At 37.6% G+C, this 13,362-nt stretch overlaps 1 long non-coding RNA gene across 1 annotated transcript; it reads left to right on the plus strand.

Annotated features, from left to right (window-relative positions):
* Nucleotides 1–6,774: 6,774 nt before the first annotated feature.
* On the plus strand, nt 6,775–10,877 carry LOC137476624 (uncharacterized). Its single transcript, XR_011000471.1, has 4 exons — nt 6,775–8,430; nt 8,951–9,035; nt 9,131–9,187; nt 9,818–10,877. It is a non-coding gene; the product is annotated as an uncharacterized lncRNA (long non-coding RNA).
* Nucleotides 10,878–13,362: the final 2,485 nt, after the last annotated feature.

Raw genomic sequence — 13,362 nt, forward strand, 5'->3', positions numbered from 1 at the left:
AGCAAATTGCATGTGTTTTTCATAAATTATTACATCATCACATCAGTTTTACAGAGTGACACTCTACAGACAGGCCCCATTTAGACTTTGAGCACCTTGAAAAGTACAGCTGTTCTTTAATGAAATCTGAAATGAAGATGTATCTATAAATACTGTGTTCTAGGGATAAGAATAAATCATTCAAAACAAACTGAGTTGCTACATCTATATAGGTAATAGGCAGAAGACAAGTTTAAATGATAATCAAGTCCATAAGTGACATTTTCTCTAGACTAATATCTTATTTTCTGCTGCTCTGCTACTGGACATCACTTCTTATATAAGATTGTTTCACTTATAAGGTTCTGAGAGCACAACATATGAAAGAACAACAAAGAGAAGCAGAAAAAATGCCAAGTTGCAAATAAGCTACAGGGAAGGGCTGTGAAAGCATGTCTCTGAAGCAGTCCATCTACAAATGTTTGAATATGATCTTGAATATGTAGATACAGTGGGAATACCTCTGTTTATACCAACTAATATGGATGGCTGGATTAATATATATAAAGAAATAGCCAGTTGTGCAAACATCTTTCCAGCCTTTGAAAACATTTTCATCCCAGAGAAGTTCAGTTAGCATGTCTCATACATACAGATTTGGAAAAAAATATGTATTTTAAATTTTTTATAGTAACTTGTGCTATAGATGCATGCTATTGTGTATGTCATAAATTAGAGCCTGGTTTTATCCACAAAGTGAGACTCACCATAGCAAACCTTTTCACTCACTTGAAAAAATCAGAATATATCTAGGTATCAAAATATCTCAAAACAATCCTATACCTCTACGTTGCCCCTGTGTGGTGCGGTTGTATGTATGTATGGCTCTCCTAACCAAGCACACAGATAACACGGCCTTAGGAGCCCATAAGTAATTGTTTACTAATTACTGTCTTCCATCAAACACAGGTTATTATCTCAAGGTAATACTTCTGTATGTACCAGTTTCCAATGCAGGCATATTTTTCGGATGGGTGTGTTTATGTGTATGAGTTTATGTTGATGCCTGTATGACTGTTTATCTGCACATGTCTAATTACTGTATATCCTACAAATACACAAAATCTCTGTTTCAGGTACCAAGTTACAGAAAAACACCTCCTTTTGACATCACTTACATGTACAGGTAGTTCCCTTGGGTACTCAGTTACACTGCTGTTGGGCTGCCCTTTTCTTTAATTTCCCTTCCTGAAGCCTTGGAGGCTTCAAAAACCATTTATTTAATGTGGCAGGTGTGGAAAATCTAAAGCACCTCTGGTTTCTTGGATGTAAACTTTTTGTCCTGTCATCATTTGCTAACTCAGCTGCAGTGAAGGAAAGATGCATTACAGAGACTGGCCTAAAACTGGAGGATTAGGTCCTATGAATATTTCAGACAGCATAGATCACTGGACTGGGATAACTCCATCCAGAATTGTTCTTCGCTCCAAACATCACAGCAGAAAGTCCTAATAGTGCTGTTGTATAGGTTAGTGCTCATTCAGATTTTTTTTAATCCCTACTTTCATTAGGAATACGTCTAATTAAAGGTCATTTACCCCCCACCTGGGAGTCTCTTGTGCATGTCTGAATGAAGCAGTTCAAAACTCTGTCCTTTTCCACTTCCATTTCACTCAAGTAACGACAGGGTTAAATTGCTAATAGAGGTTTCATGAGGTCTGCCAGAGCCCACTCTCCAACACTTACATCTGTTCAACAATTATTACAGCATTTTTGTCATAAAAAATTCAACACCCTGAGTGTCGTGCTAGCAAAACCTGAAAATTTATGCAGTGAATAGAATAGCTAATTTCTCTGAGGAAATGCAGGGGGGAAAATTACAGATTTAACTTAAATTCTCAAGTACTGTAGAGCACACATCTGACTCCCTCTTTAGGTTTTGTCACCATGTAGCATAAGTAGGAATACCATCTACAGTAGAGCAAGAAAGCTTTGCAAAGCAAATTTATGCCTTCGAAGAAACAATGCTGAAAACTCAGAAGGGGGCTGTACTGGATTCATCGTTTTACCTCACAAAATCTCATTTAAATAATAAATTATTCAGATTATTCTCAGGATAGGGTTATTCTCTCACTACCTCTTGCTGTTACAGAGTGAACCACACCCTCTGCAGGGTACAGGTAACCGACAGATATGTGGAGACAAAAAGCCAACAGAAAAACAGTCTTTTGTCTTCTGAACTTTGTGTCTGGCTGCTTGATGTTTGTGGTAAAAGGAAAAAGAAAACAGAACCTTCCTCGCTTCTCCATAACGATAGGAATATGGATTTTATGCTAAACCTAACACTGTCTAGTTAAGATGCCAGTGGACTGGAACAACATGCTAGAGGCTATAGCCTTCTATTCTCCAGGGCCGGACTCTTACTTCCAGTTCCGGGGGTTCAGCCATAACCATAATTGCAGCCATGATGAGCAGGGAGCTCTTTCAGTGTCACAAGAGCATCAAATAAAACAAATGGTTTGGGAGCAGAGGCAGGGGCCATTCTCAGTACATAAGGTGCAAAGGGGACTCTGCTTGAAGCGAGGACGGATGCCGCACATTCCCTTCCTTCAGGCTGTACCCTGCTGGGATGATGGGAGCTGGACAAATGCTGCTGCTGCAGAGGCATTCATATGTGAGTTCATATAAAAACTGCAGATTGGCTCAAAGGATATTTGCAGGCATTTTTGCCATTTTTCACAAACAGTGCAACAAGGTTACAAAAGTGCACGCTCAATGGAACGTCTGTAGGGGCTGGACCTGCTAGACCAGTCTGTCACTTGGGCATTGGAAACCACGGATGCTAGCCCTCAGGGTGTTCATAGGGCCTGCTTTTAGCTAACAGAAAAACTGTTCAGAAAAGATTTGCCATTGGAATTAAGTGCTGGACCAAGGTTTCAAATAGCCAGCATACCAGTGATGTTTTCCAGATTGAGTTCTTACTTATTACTGTATTTTTTTCTTATCTTCAGATTATTGATTTGGTTGCAAACAGTAAAAATGTGTAAGAAAACCAAACACTTAGGTTAAATAAGAATAATTTTCACCCTAGAAATCAGCAACTAGTGCTAGCCCAGGGTCAGCTTTGGGAAGCCTGGGACCTGCAAAAATACTATTTCAATATTTATTGTCACTCACTATGTCATACCTATAAAATCAAATACTCTCAGAATATTTTTCAAATACATATTTTTGATACTTTCATTTTGTGTGAATAAAAATTGCAAATATGCATAGGCAAAACGGTTTGCCTCTCCAGCTTCCATTTCTAAATTTTTGTAAATATTATGGGTTCCTACAGGAAATGATACTTCTTTGCTACTACTCTCCTTTTCCTACTGTTTCCAGCAGTGGAGTCAGTACCCATGTAGGATGGTTGGCCATCACAGGACACAGATGCCAAGTGCTGGCAGATATTATTCCAGTGTCAGAATCTTTTTCCTTGTCAAACTCCCTAGGCAGTTGTGTTAATGGCTCTGGAGCTGCCTCTGGGTCTGTCACGTGGGGTAGCAGCTGATGGGTTTTCTGCAGTTTGCTCCTGCATGGCATCTTTCTTTAACTCGTCTTTGGTTCTGACAAATTTGTACATTATTACCTACTTGGAAATAAGATCCTATAAATTTTGCATCAGGGCTATGATTTCTTCACAGATTTGCGTACTTCCCTCAGAGCTCACATGTGTGCATGTAGCACATCCTCTCAACAGCTTTGAATGTCATGCAGTTAAATTACATCCTGGCAACAAAGAAATATTGGAGCAAATTAAACTACTTACTAAGGATTTGTTTCTCCTTGCCCTCATCACCATCCTGTCCTTTCTTGCCCCCATTTTTTTTTTTTTAATGATTCCAGGATCATTCTTTGTTAAGTGAAGCAAATCTTCTTCTCTTTTCCCTTCATTCATAGGCCAGAAGACAGATTTCAGCCTGTAGGTTGTTTACAGACTGGTTATATGGATTATTGGCTGCTCATGCTGCATAAGTTTGCCATTTAAATTTCAGGATCTTAATCCTGAAAAGATTAACTTGAACTCGGATGAGTTGTTCAGAACACTTGTAAATCATTGCTGCACTGCAGCCTTTGAGGGCCAGCTCCTATAAATTCTTTGAGGTAAGGAGCCCCAGACCTGGTCATCTGTGCTCCTATCCATCAGAGAACCCTAAGTGTGAGAGAGCTCTGCTGTAAGAACCAGAGCAGGATGAAAGCACTCAGCAGTTTGCACTGGCGGCAGTGAATAGAGATGAGTCCCTGAGGAGAGCTGCTACGCTTGACTGCAGTATAAATACTAAATGTAAACAAATTTGTAAAGCTAACCCACGTCATACTATCATAGCTGTTGCTCGACTGAAATATTTTAAGGAAAATAACTATTAGCAAGAGGCAAATTACACACTTTCATGCAAATTTTGAGAAACATTTATTGCAAACTCTGTGAATCTTTCCATCTTTGTAAGCACTTTCAGAAACTCAAGGCAGTTGTCCTACGCATTCACTGCTAGAAAATCGTATCTGCAACAAAAGAAAATGTTCAAGTTGTTGCACCATGAGCTAAACTTCGAAGGCAGATCCAGTGTAAGTGTTGAAGAAAAGAATCTGCCCTGAGGATTTCAGTTGCACCCTGCCCTTTAAAAGAAGTGAAGCTCTTTACATACCTCGTGCACACAAGCAGGAGATAACCACAACTAACAGACTCAAACCAAAGAAAGGAAAATGATGTTTAGTTAATTTTCAGACTGCTTTAGAGATCTTCTTTGTTGATAGCAGATTCATATAAACTTTGCAGACTCCACTTGCCCTTTTAGCTGCAGATTCATTCTTCATCTCCTAAAAATAAATCCTTGCTAAGTTAAGGTTTTAAAACACTTGTAATGTTCTGGATGAAAAAACACCTGCAGTACAGAGGAAAGACCTGATAAGTCTCCACAAATGAAAGCAACTGGGAAACAGCAGCTCTCACCTCCTAAATGCTACCTGCCTTCAGCAATACAGCTCTTCAAACTCATGCATAAAAAGCCAGATATTCAATTTTCTTTCTTAAGCCATATAGAAAAAAAAAGTTTTGAGGAAATATCTACAAAGCCAGCAAAAAAGGCCGAAGGGTCAAGGCCATTCTGCCCTAAGTTCTCTCATTTCTTGCATTTCCATCCCTCCATCCCAACTGAGCTCTGGGGAGTTACATACATCTGAGGGTCACTAAGACAAAATTCACATTCAATATGATTTAAAATCAAACTGCAAGCAATTACTGTAAAAAATAGATTTATAAATAGATTAAGTGGATTTTTTTGTATTTTGTATTTGAACTATTCTTCATATCCTTGTTTCTCATATAAAATCAGAAAATATGTTTGTTTGGTTGGTTTTTTTAAAGTTTTATTTCATAACTCAGTCTTCTTTGCTATCTTTTGCAATCTGGGAGCAGAGAGACTTGAGCTATGTGTAAGTGGCTAATAAATTTCTCTCCTTCTACACAGGCCAGAGACAGGCTCAGCAGCTTCTACTCTCCTGTGCCAAAGCCACTTCTTGATGCAACAACACAGTCTGTACTTGCAGGGGCACTTGAGCAGTTTCACTTCCAAAGCCTCAGAAAGTTTGAATTTTCCCACATACCTCCCACCGGCTTGAATGCTTATTTTATTCTTATTATATTCTTAACCTAAAAATATTTGGGCCTGATTCTCAGGTATACCCAAGCATGCACAAAGGTGCAACAGCACAGATTTCAGTGGGATCACTTCTGCTGCAAATCTGCACAAGCAGCAGCACAAGCAGGGCCACTGTCGGGTTTGAGTTTACCTGGCTTTCCTTCATACTGATGAGTCAGTACAGAGTCACAGCTATCTCTTATCCTCCCAGAGTATGGCTCTGTTTCAAAAACCCAAAATAGCAAAGTCTGCTGCACTGCCAAACAGGAGACCCAGATTAAAGAATTTCAGACAGCAGTCTATCACAAGCCCGTCAAAACCATGCATATCGTGCAAAATAGTGATCGGAGAGACAGATCAGGTGACTGAACCAATATAGCAGCGCAATATGTTCGCTACCTTAATTATCTCAACTTTTTTTTTTTTTTTTTTTTTTTTTTGGTAAGAAACCAAAACTATTTGCTTCTTCCCTCCTTATAAAGATATTTAGTGTTACTATGCCTATGGTTATGGGAATATTTTTAACGTAGGATTAGAAAAGGGAAATGGTTTTTGAAATAGGTCTTTTGTTTAAAAATGTGTGGTGTCATTGAGTTGGTACTCCAAAGTAGACTTTTATGCAAAAATAGCCTCTCTTCACTGTTCCTTCTGCTTTGCCCTTTCCTCCCTCTCCTTGTAAGTTCATGAGGCTGTCTCCTACCTTTTACTGAAGAATCAGCAACCAAAACAAACTAGTACACACAAGGGGAAAAACAGCAGAAAGGAGAAAATCTAATATTCTTCTTTGGAAAATTGTCCCAGCACTATTTTTAATGTGGGATCAAACAGAAATTTGTAGGTGAATACTGCTTCAATTTGCTTCAGTTTATAACATGGTCATTAAATCCATATCAAACATGTGTGTTTTAGAGTCAAATCCTCTAAGACAAAGAGATGAAATAAGTAATCATTTGATAGAAGTACTTATAATGAATTAGATTTGAAAATGTTGGAAAGTCATTCAAGGAAAATCCTTCTTTTACCGTACACTGAAAACATATCATTAGCTTTAATTTAAGTCAAGGTGAGGAGGGGAAGGGGGGCAAAAGGAGGGGAACAGGCATCACAGGAAACTCTTGAGTGAGTATTGTTTAATCCCATTTAGGGACACTTTGAACAATGACATATATATAATGAGATATTTAAAATTCTTTGGTCAATCTCTAGCTAAAGGCTTTTACTGTGGAAAAATGAGTAATTCAATACAGTCTACACAGTCTTCCACATGCTTTTATTCTTGATTTGTTGGACATGTATAACATAAATTTCAAAACCAATCTATTAATGACTTAAATTGGAAACTGGTTTCCTTTGCTTTACATACAGTGCTTCAGTAACAAGCATAATAACAGGTGGATCAATAGATGCTCTTTGGTGCAGTATTTGAAGCATGTTAGCATTAGTCCTGTATCTCTATTATTGAACATCGTGTCAACAAATTCCTGTTTCAAGGAGGATGGCAAAAATATTTTCCAGTGTCAAGGTTATTTAACCACATGAAATGGTAAGAGTTCTTTGTTTCCTCCTAACCTTGCCTCTTCCTTCTTCTTCTTTTAAATAATCCATGTTTTGATCAAATCAGTGGATAAAAAATATTTTTGCATCAAATCTGTGTGCTGTCAACTAAGATTATGTTATTTAGAATGGATAGTGGTTCTGGGAAGAAAATCAATTTTTTTTCTCTTAGAGAAACATAAAAAAAGAGAAAGTCACTTATGTAAACACAAATATAGAAAGTAACAGAGACAAAGTGAGAGAGAACAAAAACAGTTGAGTTTACCATTTGAAGAATTTAGCTAGGGAATTATTTCCGACCTATAGTTCTCAAACACAGCATGAAAAGACAGGAAAATGAAATTTTAGTCATTAGAATTTGACAGCTCACAGTCATAATATGCTGACATGTGTAACAGGAATTAAGGAGTTCTGCAGGCAGAATCAGCACTAATATTTTTTTTAGGCAAATCATTTCTTTCAGCTCCATGAATCACACAGCATTGGAGAATCATTGGACACTTACAAGTGACAGGTATAATATAAATGTACTCATCTTTACATCCTTTATTAAGCAGCTTTAATCCAGAGGTATTCATTACCATCTAACTGGAACAAAGTTTGTATGCCACAAATAAAAAGAGGCTCTATGTGGTGACCACAGCCACAGCAGGGAGCAGCTTGATGGCTGCAGCCAAAACAAATTCTGCAACTTCTTGGCACTCACCTGTAAACTGAAGGTCTATTTTTTTATCTGTGAAAAACAACCAAAACCACTTCAGTAGTCTACAATGGATGTCCAGTGTTTGACTAATGCTTGACCTCCAGGGTGTGACTGCACCAGAATTTCTCAGACTTTGAAGGTGTGAAGCATTCTTGGTTCATCTGATCTTTAAGTAATCCATCAAACGTACAGTAGGTTTGCAGTCTTAAAATGTCAGATTTGTGAGGAAAACAAACACATTTTATCTACTTAGTACTACAGACGAGTGCACTTCGAAAGACTACATAAACTATTTCCCATTTTGAAAATACATTTTATAGATGCCAACATGTTTTCTGGATACTTTACAATCCTTTCAGAAGAACTCTTGGAGGTTCTAACCCACAGACTCATAACTCAAAGACCAATCCCAAACACATATGGCATTTGCATTAGTTGTATGTTGGACAACTCTATGGATCACATTTATAGGGCTCAGGCAGCTGATGAGAGCTGGCTCAAACTGGGAAGGTGAGCTCAATTGGCTGGAGCTGTGTGGTATGGCAGCAGCTGAGCAGCGGGTAACAACGGCGGAGATACAGCATTGCTTTCACACTTGAGCATATGACTCATGCAGAATATGAGTGACTCACATGCAGTATGTCATACCCAACAAAACTGAGCATACTCGGGGAAAACCTGATTATAATATAAGCATCATGCTCATGCCCTAATCACCTTGTAGAATTAGCTGGGATAAATCCCTACTGCCCCCTGCTTTATCACTATTAGCTACAAAGAATCAAGGATGAACTCAACATGCTGATTTCAGAATATTTCTCTAGTAGAATTGCTGGCATTTTTAGAGCACTACATCATAAAGCTTGTTTCCAGCAGGTGTAACTTTACAACATCCAGGTCAGGTGTATTAAGCAACAGGGGATGCATTTCTTTGGCAGTAATCTGCCACTGTGGCACAAACAATCAGGGATGAGTATCTGACTCAACAAACAGCTGTTGAAATTCTCCCTTGCTTTTTGTTTCTAAGCAGATGGCACAACCCACCCAGCCTGTACCCTATGTGTTGTGCAAGTTCAACAAGCTCTTCAGCCGGTGCAGAACCAGTTCCTAACTCAGTACCATAAATCTGCCAGCTTCTCTTTGCATATCCTTGAATCCTGCAGAGAGGATAAAAATATCTTTGGAGCTGACAGTCTTTATGTTTTTACAGTTCTTTGTTACATAAACCCTGTGAAGGCAAAAAACCTTGGTAGCCAAATATTTCCAGGTAGTAAGGGATGGGCCAAGGGCAAGCAGTACTACTGGAAATCTTTCTGACAGAGTGTCATTTGCTGTTGGGGGCTTAGGGACTGTCTTTTAGGGCAACAAGGAGGGTTAGTCATACTCTTCCATCATATTGCTTCTCTCTATATATTCATCTCTGTTGACCATAAATAAAGTCCTTTGTCAAATCTATGAAAATTTTAAAAGGTGACAACAGAAGTAGTTCAGAGAAATTAAATAGTATACATCATGGATCCTGAATCAGTTACTCCTGCTTCAACCCTCTGAACTCAGTATGCTTTTCTGAAGCTTATCATATGTATCAAGAATTTTTCCTTCTGTCTTTCCTCTTCATTTGTATGCCAGCATTTTTTCTTCCAATTTGAATTTTTCCTTCTAAAAACCCATCCCCTTCATCAGAGGAGAATTTGATTTCTGTGCCAAGACACAAGGAATTGCTATGCTCCCTTCTAAAACTTTTGTTTCTATTTCCATGAATTCAGTACTAACTCTAGATATGTGAACTTTTGATGTGTTAAATTATCATCTAATGTGTTAAATTATCTGATGTGTTAAATTATCATCTTCTGTCTTTTTCCATGCCCTGTATGCTTCCTTGGATTTGCACTTGAAGATGCACTCACCTGAAAGCATACTCCAGACTCTGCAGGGAAAGAATGAAAAGAATGAATAAATGAATTCTGCTTGAAGTGACAGTATGCATTATGAAAGAAGTTTTAATTTCAGATAATAAAGACTGAACCCTACTCTCCAGAGGCCTGTGATAATGAGCAGACTAATGGTGGCAAACCCCACCTCTCAAAGATACTGCACTGTCTTCATGGGCTCAGCACTGAACCAGCAGTGCCCTTTATTTCTTCCTCTTTGGATCTGGCATGTGTCAGTTGAGGTATCCAGAGACAGCACAGATGCCCAAACGTGGGCAGGAAGCCAGGTTGCAGGGCTTGCAGTATAAATATATATTTTTTTAACTTCATGCATACCCTTTTTCCCAGTAAGTGTGTTTTTCGGGCTTAGAAACTCTGTGTTCTTAGCTATTTTAAGAAACCTGAAGGGTGAGAGATGGAGAAGCAGCAGACATGTTGGCAACAAAGATCGCTCCATGAACAGAATGCCAAGATTAAAAACAGCCAGGGGAAAAAAGAAAAAAAAAAAAAAAAAAGGAAAAAGGAGGGATACCTTTGACTTTTTCTTGCTCTTTCATCTCAAAAAATTGGCTCATCTGAAACTGTTGGTTTCTGGCAAAGATTTGATATCAAATGAGAGAAATAGCATGTTCCTGAAGCAAGGTGATTTCCAAAGTGAGGCTAGATGTGCATTCAGCTTCTTCTACTTGGCAGCTATCGTGAAGGGCAAAAAGATTTACCATTTCTTCAGAGGGTATATAACAGGGTTGCCCCAATCTGTCAGGAAGTGTTAGAACTCAGTAAGACTTGAAGTGGGATTTAAAAGTTACTGAAGCTCATTTGTTCACAATGTCAGGTGTGGATCCACCCCAATCAAAATAAAAGACAGGAGGAAGGAAATATTGCAGGGAGTCCTAAAGGGAAGTTCTTCACACAACCAAGCTTAGTGAGAGCACTAAATAAAGAGGGAAAATGCAGAAGTCCTTGCAGATACTGTGTATCAGCTGATCTGTTGGACCCTAGGCACATGAATTCTGTTTGTCTATACCAAACTTAAAAGGGGAGTTATGTATTTTATATATACAGTGTAAGTGTGTGAGAGATAAGAGAGACAGAGGAAAGCAAGAAAGCAAGAAAGCAAGAGAAAGAAAGCAAGAAAGCAAGAAAGCAAAAAAGAAAGAAAGAAAGAGAAAATGAGATTGTTATTTATAATGTCAAACATTATTTTTGGACACAACCTTACAGTTTGTATGAGGACATAAGGATGGGGTATTAACTAAGGCATAGGGTTTTTGCATTTGTAAGAAAAAGAAGAAAGCTAAAAAAGAGCACTGCATAACCTCTACAAAATGGGTCACAACTGGACTAGAAGTAATTGCAGAAGTCCTATTTTGTCTAACAACATTTCTCCAATGGTCTGTCCAGATTTCTGTCTAATCTAATCTATCCATACGCCTATCACTTTGAAAATGACTTGCCATTTTTCACATTTTATTAATCCACCTCTGAAAATTCAAAATATGATTCAGTAGCAGGAAATGGCCTTGTGAAACAAAAATAATAAGTAAAAGCACATGCTTAAATCTGTACACTGTCTTACTAGACGAGAATTAAAATGCATACTGCATCTCAAAGATCTTTTTTATTCTTTCAAAGCAAAAACTAATGGAATAAGGGAGAGAAAAGTTTCCACGGCCCAGATATGTCTTTGCTGAATCACTTTGTAAGGTGTGGACAATTGAGTCATAAACTTTCACACTACAGATGGCTGTGTTTCTTTCATAGTGAATCAAGCTCTAAAAGATCTGTGACACTTTATGTTATATGTTAACTAGAGAGGCATATTATGTAAAAAGCACATAGGGTTTCACATGCACTAGTGCTCTCTGCACAAGAGAGCATCATTTTCAATATTCACTCATAAAACCAGCTTCCATTTTTATTTACTAAATTTCTTGTGCAATTGCCTGAAGTACATGCATACTGCTATTAGACTTGCTGGAGATCCTGCTTTGTAGAGCTTCACAAATTCATTAAATGCATCATTTTATATCCCATAATTTTATTTTTTTTATTTTGAAATAAAAAATTGAACACAAAATATCTTTCTAGATTGATACCCAAACTAATGCTACTTTAAGAATTGAAAGAAAAGACAAGCAACTTGATATATATATGTCTTTTCCCACATGGTAAAAGTGTCCAAATATTTTAGACACATTTTAGAATTTTAGAGTTAATATGACAATGCAAAAATACTTGCTGTCTATCTTAAACCAAATCTCTCCTCAATACAAGGCCTCACTTGCTGAAATGTTGATACCTGTAACTACAGGTGCACAGTGTACAGTTACAGTGACATGGTAAGGGTTTGACAGCTCCAGTAAAAATTTCTATTTACATTTTGACTGCAAGTACACTCCTTATAAACATTAATTTTAAAACCAGTAAAAAAAGCTTAAAATCATGCCTCTCCAGCTGACAAGTGGTTCTCTGGCCATGAATTGAAAGGCAGTCGCTGAGGAGGATTACTAGATAGAAAAAGATTAACACTTTGTTTGAGCAAAGAACATTTTGTTCTCATTTTTCTGAACCAATGGAAGATTGTTACACACTGTACAAATTGTTTCTAAGGCAATTATGAATAACTGTATATTTAAAACAAAAATGATAGGCAAAAAAGATTACTACAGTCCACCTCTCATGATATATACTCTTCTCTGGACACTACTGCTTCACACAAATCTATAATTTGTTATTGAAGAGGACATTTTCTTAATTAGAAAAAGGACTGTATTCATTACTATGCTACCAGCCAGAAAGGGGCTGATCCTGGGGATTAATCCCTGTATTTTTCAAAACTTTAAAAACTGTGTCATCAGAGCTATTCTGGAGAAGTAAAAATGTGTCAGGCTGAATTAAAAACTATGCTTTAGATCAAGCTGGCTAAACATCTTGACCCAGCAGATAAAAAGTTCTTGGAGTAACAGAAAGATCATGTTTCTGTCACATCTCTAGGTGCATAAACCAAAGGAAACAGTAAAAATAGATAGTGGATAAAAAGACAGACACAATGAGAACAGAAGTTTTCAACTCTCTTTCACTATCTTTTGAGATAAAGATTACTTCGAACATGCTAAATATTCCACATAGATGACTGGCTTGATCACTTATCTAGGGTCTCATTATTCAAAGTTTGTTATTAACACTTTTTATCTTGAGGTAAGAATCATATTTCCTAATATATAACCTATATAAGCACTAATATACTTAATTTGATTTTTTTTACAGCTTCTATCATATCCCCTTAACCATGATGTCTGTGCTGTAAGGGTCCCTGCTAAGTCTGTTTCACAGACACCATTATTCCTGTTCATCTGAAATTTCTGACAAAAGACAAAGTTTTGCTGCCACTTGGTTCCCAACTGAAGGCTAAAATTGCAGGTATAGTGTCTCTTTTAGCTTTTCTCAGATCTTAATTCTGTTGTGATCTTTAAATACCTTGAGGTATTTAGACATAGTAGATGAGTCA

The sequence above is a fragment of the Anomalospiza imberbis genome, chromosome 6 (assembly GCF_031753505.1).
Source record: "Anomalospiza imberbis isolate Cuckoo-Finch-1a 21T00152 chromosome 6, ASM3175350v1, whole genome shotgun sequence".
Taxonomy (NCBI): domain Eukaryota; kingdom Metazoa; phylum Chordata; class Aves; order Passeriformes; family Viduidae; genus Anomalospiza; species Anomalospiza imberbis.